The sequence below is a fragment of the Pimephales promelas genome, chromosome 3 (genome assembly GCF_988280905.1).
Source record: "Pimephales promelas chromosome 3, fPimPro1.hap1.1, whole genome shotgun sequence".
NCBI lineage: Eukaryota > Metazoa > Chordata > Actinopteri > Cypriniformes > Leuciscidae > Pimephales > Pimephales promelas.
The window spans coordinates 597,147-612,970 of record NC_142771.1 but is presented as its reverse complement, the minus strand read 5'-3'; the positions used below and the strand labels follow the sequence as shown (position 1 = coordinate 612,970).

The 15,824-nt window shown below is 40.2% G+C and overlaps 1 non-coding gene across 1 annotated transcript; it reads left to right on the top strand.

The window, feature by feature from the left end:
* The first annotated feature begins 11,622 nt into the window (after nucleotides 1–11,622).
* On the top strand, nucleotides 11,623–13,375 carry LOC120468249 (uncharacterized). The gene is made up of 4 exons (XR_016155321.1): nucleotides 11,623–11,966; nucleotides 12,048–12,525; nucleotides 12,642–12,710; nucleotides 12,820–13,375. It is a non-coding gene; the product is annotated as an uncharacterized LOC120468249 (transcript).
* Nucleotides 13,376–15,824: the final 2,449 nt, after the last annotated feature.

Sequence of the window (15,824 nt, the reverse complement as noted above, 5' to 3'; positions counted from 1 at the left end):
TGAACAGAATACATGCGAGCTAGCTTAAAAGTGTCTCAGGCCGCGACATTAGCAATGTTAAAAATGTCCCGGCTCCTCGCTGAACACGACAAACCATTCAGTGACGGAGAGCTGGTCAAGAACTCACAATGTCTGTTTGATGACCTGAGCAACAAGAGCGAGATCATTCACAGGATAAAACGTTTACAGCTCAGCAATGACACAGTTACTCGTCGAATCTCTGAAATGTCTGAGAATTTGACAGAACAGCTAAAAACTAAGCTAGCCACAGCTTCAGCACTCAGTTTGGCTGCGGATGAATCGACGGACATCGGAGATGTTGCTCAGTTTTGCATTTGGGGGAGATGTGTGTATTCTGAGACTTTTGAGGTTACAGAAGATTTATTGGCATTGAAGTCGCTACAAGAACGAACAAGACGAGGACATTAATGAAGCACTTAGTGAAGCATGCAAAGACATGAACGTACCCGAACCCTCAGTTGTCTCCATCACTACCGACGGTGCGTCCTCAATGACAGGAAAACACAAGGGTCTCGTTCAGGGGTGGAGTGGGACCAAAAAATCTACCGGGAAATTTCGTAGACCACCGGCCTTCGTCGCCGGCACGATTTTAATAGACGATAGCATTTACAGTTTTACTGATTTAAAAGTAACTTTGTTGTACTATGCTGGAGTAAAGTTCATAAATGGTCGTTCTTTCCCATAGTAATTTCTAAAACTATGTTGGGAGGACTCTGTGCCTCTAGGGGGGTTCGGGGACATGCTCCCCCGCGAGAAAATGTTTTACATTTTAAGGTTAAATGCATCAATCTCATGCTCTCTGAGAGATCACAATTAAGAGCTTCAACCCATGAACTGCTTGAGCTTTTATTTAGGAGAAAACAGCAGCAGCCCATGATGATCGCGTGAGCAAAGTAATCACGCAGCACAAACTGGATGCTATTCTAATGTCAGTTATTATAATGGCGCAACGCCATATCATGGTTTCAATTTTAGTTCGTTGGCAAAATATAACGCTAGAGATATTAATGTTAGGTTTTACATGCATCTTTACATACTGTATGTGTTGGGAAAAGGGAGAAGAGAGAGCGGCAAAAGACGGATTCGAACTCTCGTTCAACGCATCAAAAGCTGAATTCAAGCACTTCACGCCCTACGACCTACGCCACTGAAGCTGTTTCAAGACGGCCGTCGTTTTGCTGGAAAGACAGGCACTTAGTGCAAATATATATGCTCTGTTATAGAAAATGTACAAAAAAAAAAAAATAATGTTTTCTTCCCTTAGCTTGGGCCCCAAGTGCACATGGCGAACTTCCAATAAATACATTTTATCAGACCGGCCCTCGCGGCCTCGAAACACTACCGGCCCACCGGGAAAACTCCCGACTCTCCCGATTGCCACTCCGCTACTGGTCTCGTTGCTGAAATGAGGAAAATCTCCCCTGACTTGTTGGCATTTCACTGTATTGTAGATCAACAAGCACTATGGAGCAAGTTAGTGGATGGAGACTTCGTGGAGGTTATGAACACTGTGGTCAAGGTGGTCAACTTCATTCGAGCGTGGCCTCTAATGCTCTGCCGTTTTATGACGTTGTTGGGCGAACTGGACATAAGCTTACGGAGACCTCATCCTGCACAGTGAAGTGAGATGGCTAAGTCGTGGAAAAGTCTTGCATCGCTTTCTGGCTGTACTCCCCGAGATAGTCAACTTTCTTAATGAAAGATTTCCAGTCTTGAGAGACAACGAGTGGAAAACAAACGTTGCTTTTCTTTCAGACGTCACAGCTCACCTAAACAAGCTGAACTTACAACTTCAAGGTGACGAAAAGCATGTTGATGACCTGTTGGGCTGTGTTGAGAGTTTCAAAATGAAGCTAGGGCTGGACACGGCACAACTCAAAGATGATGATTTAACTCACTTTCCACTTCTGAATGACGCGTGTGAGGGTGTACCGGACATACAACAGAAAGAACGGTTTGTTAAAACTGTCAGTCAAATGCAGGAAAAATTCACCTCGTTTTGTGATTTTGAGTGATAAAATCTGCAGGACATTTCATCAGAGAGACATTGACTTTCCCTGTGGAAAAAATCAAGGACTTGACTGCAACATCGGCTTGTCCCGCCGCGCACTGGAAGATGAACTGATGGATGTTCAGGCAAGAGGACACAGCCATACCGCGCAACAGTCATCCTCAGTTACAGAAATGTGGCGAAACATCTCTGGACTAAACCTCAGATTATTAAGTTCAAAAGTGCTTTCCATATTTGGGTCGACGTACATTTGCGAACCCACATTTTCTGCAATGACGCGCATCAAGTCACGTTTCCGTGCGCGTCTTACAGACTGCAACTTACAGTCGCAACTTCATTGTGCTGTTACTCCTTTTGAGCCAAATTTCACCAAATTGGTCTGCTCCCGACAACATCAGGTGTCCCATTAATGGTAAGTAGAATTATACTCTCTAATAATAATAATAATAATAAATGTAAGTGTAATCATTTAGATACCTTAATGCTCAATATCTGGTTAGTTTGCATTGGTGACGCTAAATGTAAATGATATGCAGCCCGTGAAACTTGAACTTAGACATAGTGTGACACGCTGAAAAAAACGGTTGACAACCACACTCTGGGCTATAAGAAAACGCTGAACATTTCGACAGCATGTTTCACAGTCTCTAGACACTTCCTCAAATGGGCTTCACAGCTTTATCAGTGTTTTAACCTGTTCTGAGAAGAGCTATTCTCTGAATGTGTTCAGATGCATCCTGCAAAACCTCCATCATCTGGAAATCACACTGAATCAGTCAGGACACCCCTATGATAAAGTCCCATAGAGGCAGGCAGATGCCATTTTATGGGTGTTAGCTGGGTGTAGCTAACAATAAGCAGGACATTATAATCCATGTGTACAAACTCTTCCTGAAGACATTTAATATCTGCTTTACAGACACTCGTGAAGTGTGTGCAAATACTTTCTGTTTCACCAAACTGAGCTGATGTTAATCTTTAAAACTGTTTTAGTATTAATTTTCTACAAGTTAGTCGTGGATATTGGAAACCTTTTTAGAAACAAACCAATTGTATCAGTAATAATGTAATTTTTTTTCTAAGCCTAATGCGATAAACCATAGATATCTATATAAAGGCTAGATGTCTTAAGGTGGAGTTTCTATCGCCATCACCGGCGGCCATCTTGTCACAGGTAAGCTGATGTAAGATGAGTGGTCAACACGAACACAAATACTCTTATCTCGTTGAAATCTTGACGGATTTACAAACGGTTTGGTTTCTTTACAAACGAGAGAGCAACACTTTTGTTTCTTACACACAGAGAGAGCAACACTTCACTGTCATGGACTGAAATAGTGTCACTATAGCAACGGATGTAAACAGTTGATCAGATGAGAGGAAGTCAATAACCACAGGAGGAGCTGATGATGATTAAAGGAGGAGCTGTAACTATATATAATGAAGAGGAAGAGCTGTCACTATATCTAATGAAGAGGAAGACGGACAGAAGCAGAAATGTCTGATCAGTGTGATCTGTGTCTGCTGGGACTGATCATTCTCTCTTCACTTCTCACAGGTAAAGAAATCTGTATTTTCTCTAAACACATTTAGTGGAATTAGTCTGGAAAGAGTTGATTTGAACATGCTCAGTTTATTCTTGCACACATTCACGTTGTGATCTCAGAGTTGTGTATTGATACACACACGTTATACAAAAAGATACACTTCAGTATCGATCATCCGTTTATTCGTCAACACCAAACGTTACACCACCTCGTTCGTGCTCTAACAACAACAACCGCACTTCTGGGAACTTCATAATATGAGTCACATTTTATTCCCGGTAAACAGTCATGGGAAATCTTAAACAATATTCAACACAGAGGTATAATGTGCATGAACACATGTTTAATGTCTTAAACTTAAACTCCCACTCTTAAAAAAAATAATAATAATGATCTTTCAATTCAGCATACTAACAGGACTGAACAACAACTTCCTTGAACAGAAATACGGCCTAGTATATTTTAAGAAGCTCTCGAGTCCAACTCAAAGACAGACTGTTTTAATGGCTCTGGAAGCCCCAGACTCAATCTGAATAGTTATGCTCAGAGTGTCTCCCCCTCGATGTAACCCCTCCCCATTAAGCTCTATGATAATGTGAAGGTGTGGGTGATACAATGAGTCTGATTGGATTACCATCTATACATGACACTGTTATGCTGATGAGATCAGGGATGGGGAATTTCCGGTAACGAGCTGAATCCTGTGCCTCATTTACATGCTTTGTTTCAGAGTGTCTACACCTCTATGTAACCCCTCCCCCTTGTAAGGTATATGAACACAAAGTATTTTGCCTTTAGTCAGTCCCTCTATGGGATTTTAGCAGATATTAAATGTCTTCAGGAAGAGTTTCTACACATGGATTATAATGTTCTGCTTATTGTTAGCTACACCAGAGCCCGTCTAACGGAGAGCCTTGGCACTTCCTATTAGCCCCGTTGTGGATCATCTTGGTTGCAGTTCCATTAGAATTCCACTGGAGGTGATCACGGGCGAGCGCAGAATGAATGGGAGTCTATGGGGCTAAACGGCTAAATGTGTCTCTTTCACCAGCTTGTCGTTAAATTAACATCGATTTTATTGTTGATTGCGCAAGTTTAATATAGATTATAGGCCAAAAGTCGAATGAAAGAGTACTTATGTCCTTTTGATTTCTTACATATTTCATCACAGTTTTGAACAGATTTTTAGAACAGATAAGTGAACTTAAAAATGCAATTTTCAGCTGAGTGTATTATCTTAGCCCTCCCTTTTGAATGCAACTTTCAAATTACTTGACAACAAATTACATCCTGAGAAAAGTGGATTTATGTGGGTGAAACCCCATTGACTCCCATTTATTCTGCACTCGACCGCGAGCGCCCCCGCATGGACAGAGAGGTGTTACTGCAGCCAGTCCAGAACCCGGAAGTAACCAGCCAGTGCCAATTCTCTTCAATTAGACATTCTCTGGCTACACCCAGCTAACACCCATAAAATGGCATCTGCCTGCCTCTATGGGACTTTATCATAGGGGTGTCCTGACTGATTCAGTGTGATTTCCAGATGATGGAGGTTTTGCAGGATGCATCTGAACACATTTAGAGAATAGCTCTTCTCAGAACAGGTTAAAACACTGATAAAGCTGTGAAGCCCATTTGAGGAAGTGTCTAGAGACTGTGAAACATGCTGTCGAAATGTTCAGCGTTTTCTTATAGCCCAGAGTGTGGTTGTCAACCGTTTTTTTCAGCGTGTCACACTATGTCTAAGTTCAAGTTTTACGGGCCGCATATCATTTACATTTAGTGTCACCAATGCAAACTAACCAGATATTGAGCATTAAGGTATCTAAATGATTACACTTAAATTTATTATTATTATTAGAGAGTATAATTCTACTTACCATTAATGGGACACCTGATGTTGTCGGGAGCAGACCAATTTGGTGAAATTTGGCTCAAAAGGAGTAACAGCAAAATGAAGTTGCGACTGTAAGTTGCAGTCTGTAAGACGCGCACGGAAACGTGACTTGATGTGCATCATTCCATTAGAGGCCGCGCTCGAATGAAGTTGACCAGCTTGACCACAGTGTTCATAACCTCCACGAAGTCTCCATCCACTAACTTGCTCCATAGTGCTTGTTGATGCACAGACTCGGCTAAGATTTTTGGACGAAGCAGACTACAGCAATGCAACAGCAATAAAGAACACGGCTTAAAAAGATACTTCCGAGTCTCCTGGTTTTCGCTTCTGAGTTTTCAAACACTTTAGAAGTAAAAGTTCACAATAACGCACATTCAAACTCTTAGCAGAACGGATATATTCCAAATTACGATGGTCAGTCCAGACAATAAAAGGGACGGTGGAGCCCTCTGACCACTGTCACCATTCCCCCAAAGCCAGGCGGATGGCAAGCAGTTCGCGATTACCGACATCGTAATTACGTTCTGCGGGAGAGAGTCGATGAGAAAAGTAAGCGCACGGGTGTATCTTACCATCAGAGACATTCATCCCTTTAAAATGTAGGACTTTTCTTGCTTTTCTATTTGTAGAATAGCCTCTTTCACCGCATGCCTCTGCATCCTGACGATCATCGGTCTCGAACCATGTTTTGTAACAGACCCCACTCTGTGTGCAATTACCACTTCAGGTTTATAAAGCAGTTTATCTTTAAATACCTCATTAAAGAGGGATCACATGAATTCGGTTCGCTTCATCCATTCTGTCGTGCTTTCCGGACAAGCCCGACTCCTCGAACTGCGGTTGTAGTTTATTCACTGCCTCGTTTATTTCTTCCTTTTTTCAGCCGTAGAAGTTATTCTGTAGGACAGACAGGACTGTAAAAACACTGGTCAACGAGTAACTGTGACATCCAACAATCTGACAACAAGACAGAGAAAGAGAGGGTTAGAAGAAGACAAGATAATGAGAGGAGATGAGGAACAGGTGGAGAGGAATGAGCAGAATGAAAAGAGAAAACAGCTGATGTGTGTGTGTGTGTGTGTGTGTGTGTGTGTGTGTGTGTGTGTGTGTGTGTGTGTGTGTGTGTGTGTGTGTGTGTGTGTGTCCAGCAGAGGGAGACAGAGAAGGAGACAGGATCATTGTTACCATTAAACACTGAGAGAGTGAATAAGACCGCTGAGAAACAGCAGGAGAACAGGGGAACAAATGTATTATGTGCAATGATGAGAAAGAAGAAAAATGAAGCGATCTGGGGAGGAAAAAGGGAAAACTGGACAGAGCCAACACAAAGAAAAGAATAAAACAGAAAGGATCTTTCTCACCCGTTTCAACTAAACCTTCCGAATACAGAAGAAAAATGTAGAAAGAAAAGTCTTCCCTATACTTCCCTACTCTATCTATCAAAAGAACAATGACAGCGAACGGCACATGCCCCTAAACCTAGTGTGTGTAAACTAAATAAATCAGAACTAAGTGTGTCCGACGTACGTCACGTGACATCACTTCCCTTTTATATATGTAGAAATAAAGGCCAGCGCATCAGCCGTTGATTAGCATTATACATACGGGAAAGTAAAAGGAGGGAGTTGTGACCCCTATAGACAACAGTGTGCCGGATGGAAGAGCCGAAGTAAACTTCACAGAACTGCAAGAAAAACAACAACGCCAAAGTTTCCTTTTCAACTGTCGAGTAATTCCCTTGATGTTTATCAAACTTACGGGAGAAAAAGCACACTGATGGTCCACATCCTCGCCGTCTAGAAGCAAAACTGCTCCAGTAACTCCATGTATCCGCGCTCGCATCAACTTACAACTCAAAGAGCGATCCAAACTCAGCCGAAACTGGGCAGCTTTACAACAGAGCTTTAACACTCTCAGATGCAGTCGAGAGGACAAATATCATCATTTAATACTTCTGTTTATATCATCATGATCACTGAGATATACTGTGTTTCAGGAACCAGTGGAGCGGATCGTGTGTTCATCAGTTCTGGTGTAGATGTCTCTCTGCCCTGTAATAAAACTCTTTCTGACTGCAAATCGACATCATGGGACTACGTTAAGAGATTCAGAGATTCATGGGTTAAACTGATTACTGGAGGAATAAAGAATAAAGACACAGAGAGACATGAGAGACTGAGTCTGGAGTCTGACTGCTCTCTGAACATCAAGAACGTCACAGAAGATGATTATGGAGATTACAGATGCAGACAATATGTGAACGGAGAACAACAAGGACCTGATGCTGATGTTTTTCTGCATGTTCTTCATGGTGAGTTTATGATTATGTGTTCAATATAAAAAGAGCAGATTCTCCCTTTAAACTGAGATGATGATGATTTGTGTCTTGTCTTCAGTTTCAGTGTCTCTATCATCATCATCATCATCTTCATCCTCACAGACTGAGATCAGTCCAGGCCGCTCTGTGACTCTCTCCTGTCAGTTGAATTCTAGATTCTCCTGTAATTATTTGGTCAGTTCTGGGGGATTTGAGCTGTTGTGGGTGAATCAGGCTGGTGTTGATCTGAAGACAGACTCCAGATATCAGATATCATCATCATCATCATCATCATCTCCACATCGCTGTATCATCACTCTGACTACAACACTCCTGGATGAAGATGACAACAGAGAGTGGAGATGTCAGGTTACTCAGGGAAATCAAGTCCAGACGTCAGTCAGATACACTGTCAAGTATTCAGGTGAGGAAACAGTGTTAGAAGAGCCTCATGATGTCAGGAACACTGAGGTCTATCAGTATCACTGAACCAGAACAAACTGAGGGAACAAAAGCTTCTTTGACTCTCACAGAAGAGGAACTCAAAGCGTTGCTTCAAACTAATGAACTGCAGTGAAGTCACAGTCCAACTGTTCACTCTTTATGTAAAGCCTAGTTCACACTACGTGATTTTAAGCCCGATTTAAGCCCGATTTGCAAATCGTTGAGTCGCCGACAAGTCAGGGTGTTATCGCGTGCAAATCGCGGGCAATTAGCGGACGATTAACGCTCGCCAATCCGTTAGTGTGAAAGAGCCAACAACGCATCAAAGACAGCTTGCAGACACCTCGCAGACAGGTCACCGAGCTCAGAAAAATATCTAGCATGCTAGATATCTCGCGCAGTCGCGCGACTCAATCTCAGTGATGTCATGAGTACAGCCAATCATAGCAACGCATGGGTTGAGGTCGAGGACACCAGGTAAATCTTACTTTTTCTTTTTTGCATTTTTTTTCTCAGAGCATATCGTCGAGCAAACAGTGTGCAGCACTAGTTTCTGTCTGACGTCCATATTCACGTGTTGTGTTCTTCTCTGCAGTTTCGCGTCATTTCTGGTTCGTTTTATTGCGTGGTTTTTCGTGACAAAACATGGTTTCTAGACCAGATAGAATCGTGTTGTTGTCAACTCGTTATTTGTTTGATTATTTTCAGGATTTAGACCGTACTATAGTACTGAAACAGCTCTCATTGAGTCACAAATGATATGCTCTTATCATCCGATCGTGGTTGTATCTCTGTGTAGTGCGTTGTTAACTCGTGTAGTGAGTTACGTCCTGTTGTGGATCAATCCCGTTGTGTTGTGTGGTGTGAACAGCTAAACAACTTGAACACTCATGATTTCACTGAGAGCAAGTCATTTAGTGTGAACTGCACAGTTCAGCCCGACATTTTAAAATCATGTAGTGTGAACTAGGCATAATGTGATGATCACAGTTAAAATATGATGCTCATATTGTACAGTATGAATCATTTGAACTAACATTGATCTTCACAGGTCAAGCTGATTCAACGACAGCAGTGAATCCAGTCCACATCACACACTCTCAGGATCCCTCAACTATAAACACACACGTTTCTAAAGGTACATCATCACTGTCTTTCTCACATCAGTGCTTTTCAGTGCGTAATGCTGGAGTTATCTTCAGTGTTCACTATTCAGAATGTCTGATCCTTGGCTAGAAAGTATTGTTGGTAAATATAATCAGGTCAGGGATAAGATTAGTGTATTATTCTACTTTCTGAAGCTAAAAACCTACATCACCTGATCCTCTTTGTTCCTTTCTTTGCAATAAATGATGTGTTTCAGTAAACAATGTTACAAAGACCACAAACTCACATAAAAAGCCAAGAGTCAAACTGCCCGACTAAAGGAAACACCGATCACCACAATGGTGACCAAACATTTTCAATAAATCATCAACATCTGTTGTTTTTAAATGGATGACAGAAATAAAGTCAGTCAGTATTATAATGATTTCCCAACCCTTGTAGATCAATTAAAAAAAAGTTACACATAGGTCTATAGAGGACAAAAATGTCTGACAAAAAGAAAAAAACTGTCATTAAAATTTGAAGCTTTGGAGCAACAGACTTGGCAGATTATTGCTGTAGTAAAAAATAAATAAATCCAGAAAAAAGTTATATAGGTTTAAGTTTATGAAAATAGTTTTTGAACGTTATTTTATATAAAATATATATTTAATAAAACAAGTTGAACTCTAAAACAGAAAGAAAATCGAAGCCATAAATCTAAATAAGCTGTGTTGCAAATTTGAGGTAAAAAATGAGCTTTCGGTAAGATGTTGTTAGGGCGCAGTAACAGATTTTCCCCGTTAGATGCCAGCAAAAATACACACACACACACTTATTTTTTTATAACACACATACCAACCACAGTCTGACATCCATACTAACACACCCACACAATTATCGTTGCATAATTTACTCAATTGGCTCTATAATATAACAGGAATAAAGCGAAAACAGGAATAAAGAAAACAGGAATAAAGCGAATATTTGCTTTATAGGCCAAACTTGAAAAAATGGCACCATCGGGTAAAAAATGGTAAACATTTTAATTGTGAAGCCTTGCCAACAGAATGAAAGCCTCTTAACAAAGATTGCATCATTTTATAGTTAAATGGCCCACTTTTAATAGGTTTCATTTTTGTCCATAAGGAGCTGAGATAAAGTATTTTTTGTACCAAGTGCAAAATAGATTTTTTTTAAAAAAGAAATGGAATTGAAATAGTAAAATTCCAATAAAAATACACACCTGTGCCAAATTTTATGCAGTTCGCGTTAACACAGGAAAAGTGATTAAAAAAATAAAACTGATAAAGACAAAAATGTCCAATAGGATGCACAAGCGTTAATTCAAAAATATGATCAAGATCGCATATGTGGAGGTTTTCGGGGAATGTAGTTGTTACAAGTACAATATGTAAAGCCACTTAAATGAATCAAAATTCGTTCATTTTGAGAAACGAGATCGAATGAGAGAAACCGTGAAATGATCCAAAATTCGTCATCACTAATCTTAAGAGATTTAGGCCTAGTCCACACGTACACGGGTTTAAAAAAAAGAAGAAAAGAAAATCGCCCACATGAAAATGCAAAAACACGCTATAAAGCGCTGTCAAGAGCATGCCAAACCAACAGGTGGCGATATAACCCTAAAGCCCTGTTGGCCAATCAGAAGCCTGGAACAAAGGTTATTACCGGTTCGGCCAATTACAAGCCAGAATCTACGGTTTCAATGTCTACACGACCAAACCGGACATTTCTCAAAATCTTCACCCTGGCAGGAGTTTTGAAAAAGGTTCGGTTTCATTGACCAGATGCTGCGTTTGCGTTTGGACGGACGGCATCGACAAATCTGCAGTTTTCGTGTGAACTGGGCCTTCATGTCTTCTTTATCTTCAGTTGATTTCATCTAAAGCTGTGGCTGAAGTCAGTTGTAGTTCTTCAGTGATTCTGCTTGTTAACAGCAGGTGTTCATCACTAATGCTCAAACATCACTTAATAATCCAATAATTATCTCATTAACTTCTCATAACTGTCATTAAGCCGGGTTTATAATAGTAACAGTAATAGTACCCTGGTGTTTTATATGTCTGGAGTTTTACATCATCAACGAATGACTGTTTGGTGGCCGTGAGCTGCATTACACGCGGGATTGACATGGCCGCTTCACATAAATCTCCAACGGTAATTTTAGTCACGACTCGTCTTGAAAAATGAGGAAAATTCAAGAAGTCACTGCAGGACTGAGAGTCAAATCCTCGTCTGAGGTCAAATCTGATGGCAACGGTCATGAATCGGCTGTGGGTGAACATGTCAAACTAACGATCAAAGACTTCAGATTATAGTCAGAATCAGAGGAATCTTTAGGGATTGGCAAAATTAGTCTCAGACGGCCAGAATTACTAACTTTAACACTCTTTCGAGAGGGGCCGTGTGTACTCTGAGCAGAGGGAAATGACATCTGGGGATCAAGCGGTGTGGACTCTCATGTTGGATTACTCGCTTTAGTTTGATCAAATAAAGTTTAAGCTGCTAGGTTTGCTACGCCTCACCTCGTGTCCATGAAGCATCTCAACTAACATTCATCCTTTTCAGATCAAGCTGATTCAACAACACCAGGCACAAACTCTCCTGCAATCACAGGTTCATAATCACATCTTCTGTCTATAATTGTCCTCAGTCTGGCCTGTCCGTCTCTGACTCTGAGCTCGATCTCTTCTTCAGTCATAGGGATTTCTGTCGCTGCAGTCGCTGTTCTCCTTCTTGCTCTTCTCTGGCTGATCTGCAGAAAAACAGCTGGTGAGATTCACATTTACTCCTTTACAACAATTAAAAACAGTTCAGATGAGCAAACAAACACATCACATTCAGAAACATGTGGATTATCTGAAATCTCCTGCTCCTGTAATGTCAATCTCAACGAGATATCAAGTCAACAATCATTTAATGCTTCAACAAACTCTGATTGTGCATAAATACTCATATTTCACGAGGCACTTGTTTTCAGATAATAAAGTCGGGACTGGCGACTCTGCGGTGAGTTCAGGAATGCAGTGATTTAGATTTGATTATTGTCTTTAAAGCTCAATAAAGTGTCATTCATGCAGTTGAACTGTTTATTCTGAAGGTCAAAGATGAGGATGAACATAAAGGGACGTATGAGACGATCAACATGTCCATTCCTCCTGATCTAAGAGCCGATGTGAGTCTCTAAATCATCAAACATTACGCTTTAAAAGCTTTTGTGTTATTCTCCATGTTATAGTGAGAGAGATGTGTGTTAAACTCGACTCTCTGTACGTTTGCATTGATGTTTAGGAGCAGACAGATGATGTGACTTATTCTGAGGTCTCTTCTTTCAACACAAAGCCAGTAAAATCACTGGATGTGAGTCGACGCCAGCACACGAGTTTGACTCTCAGATAAATGATGCTCTAATAATGGTAATAATAATCGCTGTGGTTCAAACATTGATGGACAGAATCTGTTCTTTCAGGATCATGATACCGTGACTTACGCTGCCATCAGAGGAAGAGAAGATAAACCGCAGGATCAACTTTACAAGAACAAGACCTTCACAAATACACATTAATGACACAGATCATGAGCTCATCACATCAGGAGCCGACGGGAAGATTTCATCCGGTGTTTGGAGGAATGAGTGTGTGAACGAGCAGATATTTGTTGAATGTGAATCATCATCTGGTCTGTCGTCGGTCAGAGCGCAGGATCTCCTCTATATCATCACCGCTACAGTAAAGATGGAGATTATCCGCTCTGAAAACCTTCATCTTCATCATCCTCTTGCTTCAGCTTGTATATCAGCGCTTTCTTCTACAGAGAGACGTCCGTCTGAGAAGTACATCAGTGCTTTCATTATATTGGCATAAAATAGTTAAAGTAATTTTCAGTGTGTATATGTTACGAAATTAAATGTCAGTTATTGCTTTTCTCACATGTGACAATAAAGAGCAAGACAAATCATGGGTTAAAGAAAAGTGTTTGTGTCCTCCATTCCTGTAGAAACACACACAACTAAACTTGCTCTTGTTAGCTGGAAAGTTGTTTTAAAATAATAAATTCGAGAGCTTGTAGATTTGAATTTGAGAAGAAAATATTGATGTTTGTGAACTGAAATTTACCCTCATAGTTCTGATGTGAAAGTCTGAATGTTTCGATTCACACAGACCATAAACTAGTCAGACGTTCCCAACTAAGACAAACGTGCAGCGAAGGGTTTATTATGATGAGCATTGCACTGACCTCGTACCGTATGCACACCGATGATGAGGAAACGATGGAGTCTGGTCATCTACAGCTTTCAGATGAGCTTCTGGAGTCGGGGTTTCATCCCTGTTATAGGAATTAAGTCTCATTCAGTGAGAGTCGGTAGTGATGAGTGAACTTCTCCATCTGTCCATTCTACACTTACTCCCCCGAGAAAATGTGGATTTCTCAGACCTACATTTCTGCATTTTAAGGTGTTTGAAGGTCATAAAAATGGTATTTAAAAGCATGTTGCATAAAAGATTACAGATTCTTAAATATGAGAATGAGGATAAATGTTGAAATGAATGATGAATGAATGTTTCTGCTTATTGTTGACACACAATCCATATTCCGATCAGGAATGGCCTTAATGAGAAATCTTTCAAGGATTATTTTACATAGATGTTATTTCAATCAAACACCAGTGCAATCTTTTTGTGTCCAGAGGAAAATGAGCAATTTATATATTAGCATTAAAGATTGGTTTCAGCAACTTGTTTCTTTCTAAGGTTAGCTAATCAATATTTTTGGCACTAATCTGTTAAGTTAAAGTTCAATTGTGCACTCATAAAGACAGTCAATAATGCAAGTTGGGCAAACACAGACCGGCGGAGTGATACAAACGGTGAAAAGGCTGATAATATTCAAACACATTCGAGGACCACACAAATATATATTGTAAAGGACCTCTTTGAGAGTTTAATGTGTGCTTTGAGTTGGTTATTGGTCAAATATTTGTGTAAATCTTGTAACTTATTCAAGTATTTTGTATGTGCTTTTGTTATTTGTGTGTGATTGACTGGAAATTTGGTGCACCTGTAATACTGAGATTTGTCCTTTTGGTGACACCGTAGTTTTGCACAAGGGATGATGAACATTTAAGGGTAGCTGGCGGTGTGAATGGGGAGCGGCCGTGTGTTTGAGCCTACATGTGTGTATTTTATCTGAGATCTCGTGTTTTATTCATGAACTTGAAACTTGACGCCCGTTTATGACGGAAGAGGATTATCAAAATTTGTTTGCATTCCTTTGTGAGCGCAGCGAGGTATGATTGATCATTCATAATACTCTCCATATGAATGGTTTTATTAGATGTATAATTAATGTTTGTTTTGTAATGATGTTTGTAACCGTGAAACCAAGTGTGTGAAATTTTATATGTTTTCAATACAGTTTTCACGGTGCTATGGTGATGATGAAGATGAGTTGAGCTTCATGGTTTGGGGAACTTAATAAAGGACACCTTATGCATCAGTCGAGACTCTCTCTTTTGGATCCAAGGGCTGTGAATTGAGCTTATAGTTTATGTAATTAGCAAATGACATCTGTGTTAAATAGGAATATATTGTAATAATGGTAAATGGTGTAAAGATAGAGCAAAATATCTTGGTTCAATCATTGATGATAAACTTTCCTTCCAAGACAATGTGGATTTTATGGGCTACATAAGAAAACTAGACAGCGTTTAAGTCTACTTAAGAAGTTAAGAAATCTTAACCATTGTTTATAGATCAATGATTGAAAGTGTTTTAACTTATAATGTTGTTTCATGGTATTACAGTGAAACAGAAGAATGAACTAACACGAGTAATCAATGAAGCAAATAAGATCATTGGCCAAAAACAGCACATTACAAGAGCTATTCACATTTTTTTTTTTGAAGAAAAGGGCATTATCAATATATTCAGCCCAGACTCATCCCCTCCATTCCTGCTTCGAGATCCTTCCTTCGGGGCGCAGGCTTATCACTAATGTTTCAGAAACCCCAAAAGTGACCTTAACCCGACCATAACCCGAAAACTGGCTGCATGTAAACGTAGTCATTGTCTGTTTCTCCCTATTTGATCCCCTTGTGTTTGCTGTCCTGTGCCATGTCTATACCTTGTGAGTAGCTTGTCTTAACGAAGTTGTGATCTTGTAAAATCCTGTCTTGTTCCTGTATAGTTTAATGTCAAAGTCTTAGTCTAGTGTTATTAGTCTTTATTTTCCCGACCAGTGTTGTTTGCCCCCTCGTGGGTTTTGTTTTCCCAGTTTTCTGTTATCAATAAACGTTGTGTGTTTGCGTACTTTCTGCAATTGGGTTCATCTGCTATCCACATAACAGTGTGTATTAATTATTTATTTCTTATGTGGTTTGTAACGTGGTGGTTGTGCCAGTGTCAAAGATGAATTTCTGTCCAGTACATCTGAACAGACAATGAAGTTAATCAAATCAAATTCGCATTCATGTTA